This window comes from Melanotaenia boesemani, chromosome 2 (assembly GCF_017639745.1).
Source record: "Melanotaenia boesemani isolate fMelBoe1 chromosome 2, fMelBoe1.pri, whole genome shotgun sequence".
NCBI lineage: Eukaryota > Metazoa > Chordata > Actinopteri > Atheriniformes > Melanotaeniidae > Melanotaenia > Melanotaenia boesemani.
Window position 1 is genome coordinate 5,024,706 of NC_055683.1, and position 14,228 is coordinate 5,038,933.

The following is a 14,228-nucleotide window of genomic DNA, read 5'->3' on the forward strand; positions in this document are numbered from 1 at the left end:
AATATAATCATGGCTTTTCTGTTATTACAGGTTCATCATAGTCAATCACTGTCTGAAACCCAACTTAAGCCATGGGTATCTGTAAAGAAGGATGGGACTGTTCTATGCGGCCACTGTACTTGCAAAGCAGGCCTGGGTGAGGTGTGCTCCCACATTACAGCCTTGCTATATGCTTTAGAGTCAGCAGTTAAACACATGGACTGATGGGCCCAGACAGTGGGGGACATCCTTCTGTGAGAACAGGAAAAGCTCTGTTTGAAGAAGGATCAGGAATTGATTTCTCAAATCCTGCAAAGCGTCGTTCATGTTTGGACGAAAAAAGCCCCTCTGGTCCATCAGCAAAAAAAGCCACCTAACAAGAAACAGACCAATTCTACAGTGACCTGGACAAGGCATCCCAAAAGATGACTGAGAAAAAGTGGTCTCCTACGTATTCTACCTCAGTACTGTAATCAATTTAAACCGAAAGTGGTATCTCTGGGTCTACCACAGCCTCTGACAGAGTTATACAGTCCTGAGCACTGGAAGCTGTCCCAGCCTGACCTCATGAAAAAATGTGACACTGTCTTCGAAGACATGAAAATCACACCAGAACAGGTACACCCATCAGTTTATATCCCAAATGACCACACTTCATATCAATGTGCAGTGTCATTCATTTCATATTTCATTTTTATTTGAATGTTGTAGACAGTAAAAATTGAGGAAGAAACGCGACAACAGGGAAAGTGTAGGCTCTGGTACGATATGAGAGCTGGTAGGGTGACAGCCTCCAGGTTCAAGGCAGCTGCCAGGACAGACCCTGCAAATCCATCCAAGTCCCTGATAAGGCAGATCTGTTACCCCGACTTATGCAGGTTTTCTTCTGTAGCTACAAGGCATGTGTGACTCCAAATGACACAAAAGAGTAAAGAAAATAGTTAGTTGGACAGGTGTTCATCAGTGGGTAACTGTAAAAATATAATGACATCTTCTGTTTCTGATTTAGTGAATTAACATGTTTTTTTTCCTGTTTGTCAGATGGGGATGTGAACACGAACAAAATGCCAGAGAGACATACAAGTCTTTAGCTTCACAACAGCATCAAGGCCTGAGTGTTTGTGACTCAGGTCTGCACATTGACCCTTCACGTCCCCACCTCGGAGCATCTCCAGACGGCTTGGTTTCCTGCACCTGTTGTGGCAGTGGTGTCTTGGAGATCAAGTGCCCACACTGTGCCAAAGACACTGGAGTCCTCAGTGCAGCTGAAAACCAGCATTTCTACATTCAGAACATTGATGGCCGATATGAACTTAACAGGGAACACCAGTACTACTACCAAGTGCAAGCCCAGTTGTTTGTGACTAACAGGAAGTATTGTGATTTTATGGTGTGGTCTGCATCTGATTGCTTCTTACAGAGAATTTTGCCTGATGCTGAGCTTTTTACAGAAACAAACCAAAAAGTTGAAACCTTTTTTAAGTCAGGAATTTTGCCAGAGTTGTTAGCTAAAAAGTATACCTATCCACATGGTCAGACATCAGAGAGTACCCACCAGGCCACAGATGACTAAGTATGTGTTCTTGTCAGTGGCAGTTGTCAATCAAATGTGTTTATTTTTATTTTATTCTGTGGAGGAATCAATTTAGATTTTATACATCCGTTTAATGTTGTGATGTGTAAATACTTTACAAGTCCAGACACCTTGATTTAACTCTTTGAATGAAAATGATCTGGATGATGGAGAATCTTTATTGACGATGTGTAAATAAATACAAATAAGAGCAATCTGTTTCATTTGAAATTATTTTAATAGATTTGTAAACATGTACTCTGTACAGCCTGTGTGACACTGTTAAATATCATTGTGGTCTGAAAATTAAATGACCATGTATCTATCTTTTGCATCAGATGAACTGATTTAAAAATCATTACATGACAATGTTGTTGTAAAATCCCTAAGAACCAGAGAAAATGAGTGATATGAACTCTTCATTCTGATGATTTCATTCTATATATTGTGGCTTAAAATTATTCAATCAACTGGCACCACGGAGGGACAGAGATTGGTAAGAGCACATGCCACTCTGACTGTTTTGTCCGGAGTGGTGTAATCTGTACCATCCTTCTGCAGGACTGTAATAGACACAGGTCCCTGCAACATCTTACATTTTTTTCGAGCTTGGCCAATTACTCTTTCCACATGTATGCGGACAGCTGCCAGCTTTCGTGAGTCCTCATGTTCCACAGCACCCAGCTGTTTTTTGCCTCTCGTAAAGGCTGGTGTTTCCACCCTTGCACAGTATAGCCCCACCTGATCCTGAATGGTAAAACCCCGGTCAGCCAGGATCAAGTCTCCTGGGAGGAGTTTGTCCAAAAAACCACTGTTCACAGTGATATGCCGGTCAGTTGTCCGCCCACCCCAGCCCTTAGATATAAAAGATATCACCCCTTGAGGTGTAATGCCAATTAGGTACTTCATAGTGTTATGTGACTTATATTGTGAGTATGTTTGTGCTCTTGCCTTTAAATCCTTTGGTTTTTCAGTATTTATCTCAAAACAGTCAATGATTGCCATGCATCTTTTAAAAGACTTATGAAAGCACATTGGCAGGGAGATCTGCACATTTTCACGCTCAGGCCATACTACAGAAACAGGCACAAGTCGTTCATTTAAAATATTAATAACATTTGTAAAAACTCTAGAAACTGTAGATGTGTGTGCCCCAATTAAATATGACAAAAATGTAAATGACACATTAAGTTTAAGTTTAAGGAATGTCAACATCAGTTGCTGAAAGCATGTCAAATTTGACATGTTACTGAGTGATGGCTTCATAAAATTGAAAACTGCCATCAGCACCTGAAAATTAGGCAAGCCAGTCAGAGCCTTCACCTTCTCATCTTTGTTTTCAAAACTGTTTTGTTCAAACAGGTCTAAACACCTGATTTTCTCCTTGAGTTCAGTGTTCTCTTTCTGCAGTTGCTGACACTCAAAAAGTAAGGATGATATGTCTTCAGATGACATCTCAGTCTGACACATCACACTGCTGGATAATGAGGCTTGGCAGTCACCAATGACAGCATCTTCATCAGCAATCCCATCTTCATGGCCGTCATCTTGTAGGCCTATTGATAGTGTATCCTTGTCCATAGACAGTTGTTTTGCTGCTTGCCTGTGTTCTCCCTCCTGCCTCTTCCTCTTCTTCATTGCTTCCCTCCGCTGAAAATTATTAAGATTGGTAATTGCTTTTCTCTTCTGTGGTGACTTGGTGTGTGCAAAAACTGTTGGCACGTAATTTGGAGACAAAGGATTGTTGCTTTTCTGACCTGGAATAAGAGATCATAGATAGTTATTTGTCAGCTGCTCTCCAGATCATTGCACTGGCCATATCAAGCTGTTCTCTTAAGGTATACCCACAATATCTCCTGAAAGCTCACTGATAGGGTGCATACAGTTACTCTATAATTATTACCACAATATTTTATATTTTAACACAATGAAAATTTGAATATGCAGTGGTGGAACATGTTGTTTAACGTGTGCACTGTGATAAGTGGTAGCTCATGAAGTTAGCAGTAAGTAACTAGCATAAGTAGTTGGCTAGGCTAAAGGTGGGCTATCTACATATAATTAATTGCACATATACCAACTTAGCATTGTCGTTTTTACGGTCTCTATCATAAATGTGATTTAGAAACAAGTATATACACACTAAACTCACCATTTAAAAAATGTTCGCTGCATAGTCTTGACAGAGCAGTTGGTTCCCAACTTTTACGATTTATAGCTGCGATCCACTGGCGTCTTCGCTCTGGATTTTTAGGAATCCTGTAAAAGGAAATCCCTGGCTTGTGGCCTTGTCTGTTTGTGCAGCCCACAGCACAACACGAAATTACCATTTTTACTTTTTATTAGGTAAACAACATTCCCTATAAGACGTCTTCCATTGAAATTCCCGCACTTCTGCCGTCCAGCATCAACGCGCATGTGCGGAAGTGACGTAACGTGCAAATCGTCTATAGATTTTTCTTTGATCTTAATAGACTTTCCTTTAAATATGCCGAAAGGTTTTGGTTGGCCGCCTTAAACATAGCTGTTCCTCAAACAACAGGTTGTTCTTCAAAATAGCGAAAAGACACAGAAGCCCAGAAAGACATGTTACCTAACTAGTAGTTATCAAGTGTGTCAATGCTGTAATGCTCTATGCCAAATTCCCTGAATGGCAAGAAAATCACTACACTAATATCTAAGTCACCTGCGACTCCCAGATCCATGTGGTCTATTAATCACCTGCTGGTTTATTGGCAATATTGGTTTATTGCATTTACTTTTTTTTTCAAAAAAGCAACTAGCAACAAATGTAGCGACTTTTTGTGGTAGTATTGGAGACTTTTAGAGACTGGCGTATATGAACGTAGTTTAATCTTCTCAATGAGGACTGGGTGCTGTGTTGGCCCCTCCCTGTCTAAAAGCAATCAGAAGAGGCTTCAAGCACCAGCAGCTCCCAGCTGTATTCAGAGGAGGAGATGATCACCTCTGTTTCATGACCTTGCTGAAAATGAAAAGTACAAAGCTGCTGCTGGATGATCCCGCGCTGGCTTACCGCCAGATTAATGAATGTTAAGAGTGTGGAGGAAAACATTCAGAAAACTACACTTATTAAAATTAACCATATAATTTGTTTTTTTATTATTATTATTATTCCGTTGTGAAATCTATTGAGCTTGTCTTTTCGTCAATGTTTGCCTTTCACGACATTCCTCTCCACGGCAGCCTCCCTTACAAATACAGACGTGGACAAAATTGTTGGTACCCTTCGGTCACAGAAAAACTCACAATGGTCACAGAAATAACTTGAATCTGACAACAGAGTCCTAAATCTGAGTGCTGGGGTATATCCCCACACACTCCCGGGCCTGCCCCACTCGCCACCGCGGAATCCCTGGGATGACGTCAGTCTGCACGAGATTTCCCCGCAGTGCTGGTGTTCTGTCAGTTTAGCATACATTGTCAGATCAGCATCCCTCGCTCAGTCCTGGCAGCTGTGGGAAATTAATGGAGGAAATGAGCTCACTCAGTCGTACCGCCAAAACCAACTTCACGCCCAGATGCTAGGCCAACACATGTCCCTTTAGGGAACACTTAACAAGCGTTGATTGCTCGGATCTCCAAGTTGATCGCCACGTCACCGCCAGCTTCTTGCCTCCATGCTGACTGCAGGTTTCCCCACTGCATCCGATGCCTCCGCTCCCTGATCCCAGGCTGGGCTCTGCTTCACCACACAACTCCAAGTAATTTGTCATCCTTCTCTCTTCACCTTGAGCTCTGCTGAATCCTCCTTATATCTGCAGAGGGCCTGATTGCTCCCAGGTGCAGTCAATAATTACTGGAGTCCACACTTATCAGGCTTACTCTGCAGCCTAATCAGACTCACATCCCTTACATGACGGTCCTTGGGAGTCTCAAACACTTCTAACAGTCCAACAAAATCAATAATACAAAAAGAACAACAATAATTCTGCCATGTCGTGCTTCCACCCACAACACTATTCCATCTTGTTTCCACTTCTATAATTAATTAATGTTTTGGTCTGCCCAGCGACTCCTGTATCTGGCACAAGCGTTCTTTTGCAGTAGTGCTGTTCCGGAAGTATGTGATTATCTTCTGTGATTTTGCGCATATGTCTGCAAGGATGGGAACCTGGTCAAAGGACCTGCGCACTACTAGACTGGGCAACACAGATGCTGTGCCTGATCTGCAGTCTCCTTGCACAGGCTTTCATGTTGGATGACCAAGCACCTCACCTTACCCTTGATTCCCCAGTCTTTTATGATTTTATCCTTTACCTGTGCCACGTCGTCAGTTGTGTGAATTAGAGGAAAATGTTCCACACCTAAGAAGACGTATTAGGGTATCCTCCTTTGTGATGAAGTGGGACATTAGGCATAAATAAGCCTCCATATTCATGGATGTCCACATATCTGCTGCCAAACTCAGCTGAAGCATTCTGAACCTCGTCCTTTGCCTTAAGTTTTGTGATTGTATATCTTTCTTCCACCATAGCCTTCAGAGCCTGACAGGGGAAATATTACAACTGTTAATACTTTTTACAAGTAATGCCAATTACAGCACCATAGACATGCAACACATACCTGTCTGGATGGAAGTGTGTAACTTAAATAAAGGATATGAATGAAATTCCTAAATTTTTCATCTTCCCCAACATTAAAAATGGCTGATGTGTTTAAAAAAAAATTAAGGATACAGCAAATGAAAGAGATGAGGTGTATATTATATGGCCTGGGATCAATCGAAGCAGATTAAAGTTACATATTAAAAATATTCCAAAATGTATGTCTTTTTTTGTTTGCTTCATCTTTGTGTCCGTGCTGCATGTAAGTAAGTAAGTAAGTAAGTAAAGTTTATTTCTATAGCACCTTTCACAGACAATGAACATCACAAGGTGCTTTACATCAATACAAATAAATTAAACACAACAAGTAATAAAATACAAATAAAATACGTTAAAATAAAAAGCAAAATACATTAAGATCTGAAAGACATAATAAGCATAACACAGCCCTCGCACGTCAATTATTAAAAGCCTGAGAAAACAGGTGAGTTTTAAGTTTACTCTTAAAAACATCTATAGAGTCGAGGGAACGCAGGGATGGCGGGAGGTCATTCCATAGCCTCGGCGCAAAGGCCTGGAAGGAGCGGTCACCCCGGGACTTATAATGAGTACGAGGGATCATTAGAAGATTTTGGTCCGAAGACCTCAACTTCCGAGAGGGAGTGTAGGGACAAAATAAGTCTCTAATATAGGAAGGAGCCTGGCCATGTAGGGCTCTAAAAGTCAGCACCATGATTTTAAAAGCAAAACGAACGGAGACTGGAAGCCAGTGAAGAGACTTTAAAATTGGCGTAATATGTGCCCATCTGTTCGTGCGAGTCAGGAGCCTGGCTGCAGAATTTTGGACGTGCTGCAGACGGGACAATTCCTTTTTATTTAGACAAGTAAATAGGCTGTTGCAGTAGTCCAAACGAGACGATACAAATGCATGAATTACCAATTCAAGGTCCTTATTTGAAACAACAGTTCTCAGTTTAGAGATATTCCTTAGCTGATGGAAACAGTTCCTAGTTAGCTGCTTAGAGTGGTGTTCTAAGGACATATCTTTGTCAAAGATGACACCGAGGTTTCTAAGGTGGGATTTAGATGACTCATTCAAAACACCCAGGTACTGTTTAATACATGGGCTGGCATCATCAGGGGCGATCACAAGCACCTCAGTTTTGTCTGAGTTTAACTGCAGTGAATTAGCACCCAACCATTGTTTAATTTGCTTTAGGCAGCTCATTAGGGAGTCCAATTTATGGATCTCAGAAATCTTAAAAGAACAGTACAGCTGAATGTCATCAGCATAAATGTGGTAAGAAACATCATCAAAGTCCTTGATTATCTTTCCCAGTGGAAGAACATACAATAAAAACAATAAAGGACCTAACACAGAACCCTGAGGTACTCCACACCGCAAATCAGCTGAGTCAGACAGGATCTGGTTAGCTGATACACAAAAACTCCTACCTGACAAATACGAAGTGAACCATGATAAAACGGGGCCTGACATTCCTATTTGATCGCGCAATCTGGTTAGCAAGCAGTCATGATCAACAGTGTCAAATGCCGAGGAGAGATCCAACAGGACTAAAACAGTACATTTCCCATAGTCCGCAGACATCAAAATGTCACTGGACACTTTGAGCAAAGCAGTTTCTGTTGAGTGATGCCTACGGAAACCGGACTGAAAAGGATCAAAGATGTTAAAATTCTCTAAAAAGGAAATCAATTGTTCCGAAACAACTTTCTCCAAAACTTTGGACAGGAAGGGTAGCTTCGATATGGGCCTGAAACTATTTGGTTCGTTTGGATCCATGTTAGATTTTTTAAGAAGAGGTTCCACAAAAGCATGTTTAAAAGAACTGGGGAAAACGCCAGAAGACAGTGAGGTGTTAACCAGATTGGTAACCCAGGGTCCGATGACATCTAACACTTTTAAAAGGAGTTTACAAGGGAGTGCATCAGAAGGGCAAGATGAGGGCTTCATTTTAGTTACTAAGTCTGAGATATACGCTTGGGTCACCTGATTAAAAGATGACCACCTATGAAGTACAGGCTCATCAATAACAATTGGGTTACAGAATGAGCGCAGAGGAAGCTTAGCCTTAATATCCTCAATTTTGCTAATGAAATATTTCAAGAATACATTACTGTCGGTTTTACAAGAAACAGGTATAAGGGGATCAACAGGACATACAATAGAACTGATGGTGTCAAACACAACCTGGGGGTTCTTCTTATTCGATGTGATCAGCTGACGAAAGTATTCAGATCTGGCGTTTCTAATCATTTCATTTAATGAGGACATAAGTTCCCTAAGATGCAGTCTATGTACTTCAAGTTTAGTAGACTTCCACAAGCGCTCCGTTTTTCGACACAGGCGCCTAAAGTCCTGAATATCATGATTTATCCATGGACGGGTGGTCTTCTTGGTCACCAGATTGGATTTAACCGGAGCAACCTGATCCAGAATGGATTTACAGAGACTATTAAAACTAACGGTGAGGCTGTCCACATCATAACAATCCTTAAACACATTAGAGTCATACAAGGCAGAGAAATGAGCTGCTGTATTCTCAGTGATAATGCGCCTTGCGGCCCTAGTCGCAGAGGGCTCAGGTTTAGGAGTGAGGTGCAGATCAAATAAAACACAGTAATGATCACTAATGTGGACATCTTCTACACAGAGGTCAGCCACGTTAATGCCAAGAGAAAAGACTAAATCGAGGGTATGACCCTTATGGTGAGTGGGTCCAGAAACGTGTTGCTCCAAATCAAAAGTTTCAGTCAATGTTAAAAGATCCCTTGCAGCACAGGAATTTCGGTCATCGACATGAATATTAAAATCACCAACTAGTAAAACTTTTTCCAACTTAATAATAAATGATAAAAAATCACTAAAATCCTTTAAAAAGGCAGCAGCATGACCTGGTGGGCGGTAAACCAGCACACAATAAAAGACATCAGAAGAACCAATCTTAAACATCTGAGATTCAAATGAAAGGTAGGTTTGAGAATTAATCATTTTACAAGTAAATTTATCCTTGAATACCACTGCAAGACCTCCTCCACGACGAGAGGGGCGGGGTATCCCGAAAACCGAGCAGTCATCAGGGCAAAGTTCATTTAAGTGAATAAACTCCCCTTCACTCTGCCATGTTTCAGTGAGGAACAGGAAATCCAAGTTGCGCCTGATAAAAAAGTCATTCAATGAGAAAGATTTATTTGAAATTGAGCGTACATTCAATAGACCGACCCGAGACGAGGATGACGTCACAGTCTTCACATCAGCTCGGCTCAACGGAATTTGCCGAAGGCACGCAGTGCGGTCACGTGATCTCCAGCTGGGTCGGGGTGCCACACGTAGATTGTCAGATGTAAACATGGAAACGAGCGGTGGCAAAACATCCTGGTAGCCCCAATTCCGACGTTTCACCAACTCCCAGACATCTGACGAGGGATCGGAAAAGGGGAGCGAAGAGGGAACACCAAAACCAGAGCACACGTCGATGAGGGGAACAATCCGCAAGCACCTGTCCATGTGATCCGGGATGTCAACCTGACGACGCGAGATTCGCTTTCGCTTAGCTTGGATGCCGGACCTACAGCCACGCTTCCTCTGTCTCCTCTTTTTGTCGGGGACACGAATCAGCAGCAAGAACTCTGGAGAGTCGGTCGAGCAAACGAAAGGTGGTGGAAAAGTTTGCCTGTACTTTCCCCAGTCATTACATAAGGACTCCATAGATTTTCTTATGCTCAAAAGAGCACCGCGATCGTAGCTCCAAACAGCAGAAACGTATCCGTTGGGAAAACGGAATGATAGGACCGTACATAAAGTAAAAATAATGAGTAAAAGTCGACAAAGGAGACCAGCAACAAAGGCGTAGCCAGGCACAGGCGCCATCTTGGTCCCTTGGTACATTGGTCGGTATGTATTGGATCGCCTCACTGTCACCTCAAATTATGCAGAGAATTTTCTGCATTTTCACGGCTTTTTCAGCAGCTCCATTCATACAACAAGGCACTAGCGTGATTTATGAAAAATGGCAATGGATGTGGAACACAAGATAAAAACCTGTGGCCATTGTGTGCATAGAAAAGTTTTGCGAGAGAGAGCTGCTCCACTTGTCAGTATAACAACATCATGACCGCTTGAACTACTATGTATGGATTTCTCAAGCCTCGAACCAGATGTCAGCAGTACACGAGATATCCTAATCCTGATTGACCACTTCACTAAATGTGCTGTTGCCATCCCCACACCAAATTAAAAAGCAAAAACTGTGGCGAAAGGTGTATGGGAGAATTACATCATCTATTATGGTATTCCAGAACAAATTCATACTGATCAGGGACGAGATTTTGAGTCCAAACTGATCAAGGAATTGTGTGAAGTAGCTGGGATACGAAAAAGTCGTACAACTCCCTACCATCTAAGGGGGAATCCAGTGGAAAGCTTCAATCGGACACTGTTGGCTGTGCTGGAAACTCTGGAACAAAAGGAGAAGTCCAGATGGAAAGAACACATAAAGCCACTGGTTCATGACTATAATTGCACCAAGAACGAGGTCACAGGATTCAGCCCTTACGAACTTATGTTTGGAAGAACCTCACGCCTGCCTTTGGATCTCGTGTTTGATCTTCCTGTGTGAGTCCAAGAATTACAATTATTCTAAATATATTGAACCTCTGAAATTAAAGCCTGGTATGCACATAATAAATTTTGGACTGCTTTTGTCCTGATTTTGCCTCTTCCCGACCGCGGACGGCAAACGTCCGATCATCGTGAGATTTCCCTGTACATTCATCATTTGGTCTGAGGTGTGTTATGAGCCGATTTGTCCCGATAATCTGCTCCAAAACGGGTCATAGCCGACAGTTGGGAATATTGAACATGTTTAATATTTCAGAGCTGATTTCTGAGGAATGCTGACGACTCGTGCATTGTGACTGCGTGGATGGTGACGTGGCATGGAATGTAGCCAATCAGAGAGCGAGCTGACTGGAGAACAAGGGAGTAAATAAAGTCCGTGTTCACGCCGTCTCCAGTCTGTTATGTTTTTCAGTTCTGGCTTTTCTGTTAACCATAGTCCCAAGACCACCATCATTCCCTCGTCCTATATATCCTCTTCTATGCTGTGTGTTGTGTTACTATGTTTCTTCTTCGTTTTTTGCCGGTTGTTGCTATGGTTCTTCTTCTAGGTTTCAACGTTTGTCCAGCTCGGAAGACTAGATTGTAGATCAGTTGCGGGACAGCATTGTTATGTGTGTGTGTTGTTCTGTGATTAGATTATCGGAGCACACCACAAACAATACGATCAAAACTGATTTTTTTTTTTTATCTTCACGTGTGAGGTCTCGACCAGATAAAAAAATCTCATAAGATTAAAAAAATCGTCATGTGTGTACCAGGCCTAAGGTTGGAGGAAAGTTTCAAAATGGCATCCAAAAATGCAATGAACACTGCTGACCGGAACAGTAGGACCAGGAGACATAGTGCTTGTGAAGAATTTCCCGCTTCGGGGAAAACATATACTCGCTGACAAATGGAAGCAAAGAGTTTACACTGTGGTCCACCAAGATGGAGATCTTCCCATCTATAGGGTCAAGTCTGAGAGCAGTGATGAACCTGTACGGACACTGCATTGAGACCTTCTTCTTCCATGTGGCCCCCTAGAGGGCAGTGAAGAGGACTTACCAGTCACAGAGAACTCACCTGTCTGTAAATATCATACACGGCAGCAGAGTAGAAATCCAGAATTTTCCACAGATCCTCCTGCTGATGAAGAGGACAATGAGTGTTTGGTCTCTTGTAATCTCAGTCCACCTACAGTACATTTCACAGTGGAGAAATTTCATACTCCTATTTCAAATCCCATCACTGAGACTGAGCACTAGAGAGAACTAGAACCTGTATGTATTCTGTCCAGTACCCCACCTTCAGTGGAGGAGTCCAGCAGCAAGCTGTCCGATGTGGAGGATTTACTGGAAACTTAACATTGAGCCAGTTGAGGTCCAACCTGAAAACCCTGCTAATCTTTGTGACCAGTCTACAGCCTTACCGGATCCTGACTAAATACCTACCATAGACTCTCCTGAAGAGTCTGATCCTGTTGAACCGTCTAATGACTCTGACATAGCTGGCGATAGAAGACCTCCCAGAGCTGATACCTACATCTTCTGATTCAGACCTCAGACACTCTTCTGCTCTCTCAGCATCGTTTATACATGCTACACTGAGTTCTACTGTTGTTTTTCTTCCATTTAATTTCACCGAATGTTGATCGCTGATCAATATCACTCAAGATTATTTTTCTTAATGGAAGATGATGATTCCCCACTATCCTTCTAGTTTTCATTAATGCGTTGGACAGTTCTTAACTCAGTTTTAGTAGCTGTTTTAGATGTTTTCTCTGCTTGATGCCAATGATTTGACCCTGTGTTTTTCCACATGGCTGTTTAAGAAATGAGAAGCTACTCACACATTCAACAACGATCAGCTGTGCAAAAACAAAAAAAAAACAAAACTCATGAGGTAGACGATAAGACGCATTTACAATATCTATTATAAATAATAAGACACATGACGCAGTAAACAGTTTTACTACAACTGTATAAAATCACTAACACAATCACTATTAAAGGGCCCATGAAGTGTTTTCTTTCTTATGTTTTGGTCAATGTCCAGGTGGTGCTCCTCAGCTAGAGTGTGTAAACTGTCCATTGTGACAATTTTAATTGTAAGTCTTTGAGTCGGAAGGAAGAAGTGATCCACCATGACTTCTAGTGAACCATTATCATCATTCTTCATAGTCGTTTTTCTGTTTTGAGCTCTGCAAAGTTTAAAGATTATTATTGGACTTCAGTGTAGCGTTCCAGCTGCCAGCTACTTCCTACAGAGGCACAATCTACCGTCCGAAATCACAAGGACTCTGCGGGTCCATGGATAGTTGTTGGTTCTCATTAACAGTGAAAATTGTGAAGGAAAAATGAGCAAAAGCAAGGATGTAGAGTCTTCTGAGTAGAAGCCTCTCCAGACTCAACAGTTTCTGTAAACAAGCAGTAATGATGTGCAGTACTATACATTCCAGTACAATAACTTCTGATACTCATTATGCATTTTATCTGCAACACTCCTACATATGTGTCATTTTATTGGTGCACTCTGTATTCTGATCATGTCTCTTTAACATTTTTTCTAGTCTGTGTTCAGTTTGTTTGTTTTTATGTTTCAGCACTGATCGGGGGTATTCCACGAGGCTGGATTAAGGGAAAGCCTGGCTTTTCTTAAGTCTGGCCCATTTAAGCTAGAGTTCCGTTCCATCAATATGGTAACTGATGCACCAGAACTAGCCTGCTCTGGGACAGGCTAATGTTCAAGCTTAGCTTGGCTGTATCTCAAAGGTCTGATACAGACTCCCAAAAGAAAGTTTGACCTGGTAGAATTCTGTATTCTGCCACAGCTGTCAGAGAAAAGAAGGAAATAAATGCCAGCTCGTCCTGTTGCCAGCAAATTCAAGCCAACCTGGCCTCCAAATTTGGTCACTTTCCTTCCAGTGACAATGTGAGAGCCCATCAGTTCCACCATGCTGCCACCGCTGCTGCTCCACTGTTGCTCAGGCCGGATACCCTTCCTGTGTGAAATCATGATTGTGATTCAATGGAATCCGGATGTCACAACGCCACTGAAGCCAGGAGATGATCAGTGTCAAGGAAGCGAGTCCAACCACGGCCCAAGAGACAGCAGCCAAAGCGAGCGGGGTGGCGACAACCCTCTCACGCCATCCAGGCGTCCACCCGTTCATCTGTGTGTCCATGTTCTTCCCTGCCTGCCTTGCTTGGTATCTGGTGCCTTATTAATGGGAGAGACAACTGGTGATTGCAGTCAAACGCAATTAGGCTCAGGTGTGTCCATCTGCAGCGTGTGCCTTCGTTTAGAGCTAATGGTTAGGTAACCATCCAAGTCTCACCACACACAATAAAACGCACAACAATGAGATGAAAATATTACCTGACTATACTGTAAACACTCAAGGCAATATTTTGCATCCTGCGACATTTACTGACATGATAGTTGGAACTCTGTGTTGGTGATATTTGGTAGGAAAAGCAGCTGCTTCGAC

The 14,228-nt window shown here is 42.2% G+C and overlaps 1 protein-coding gene across 1 annotated transcript in view; it reads left to right on the forward strand.

Moving 5' to 3' along the window:
- LOC121654244 (deleted in malignant brain tumors 1 protein-like) overlaps nt 1-14,228 on the forward strand; it is a 240,805-nt gene that overhangs the window by 109,503 nt on the left and 117,074 nt on the right. The window lies entirely within an intron of this gene.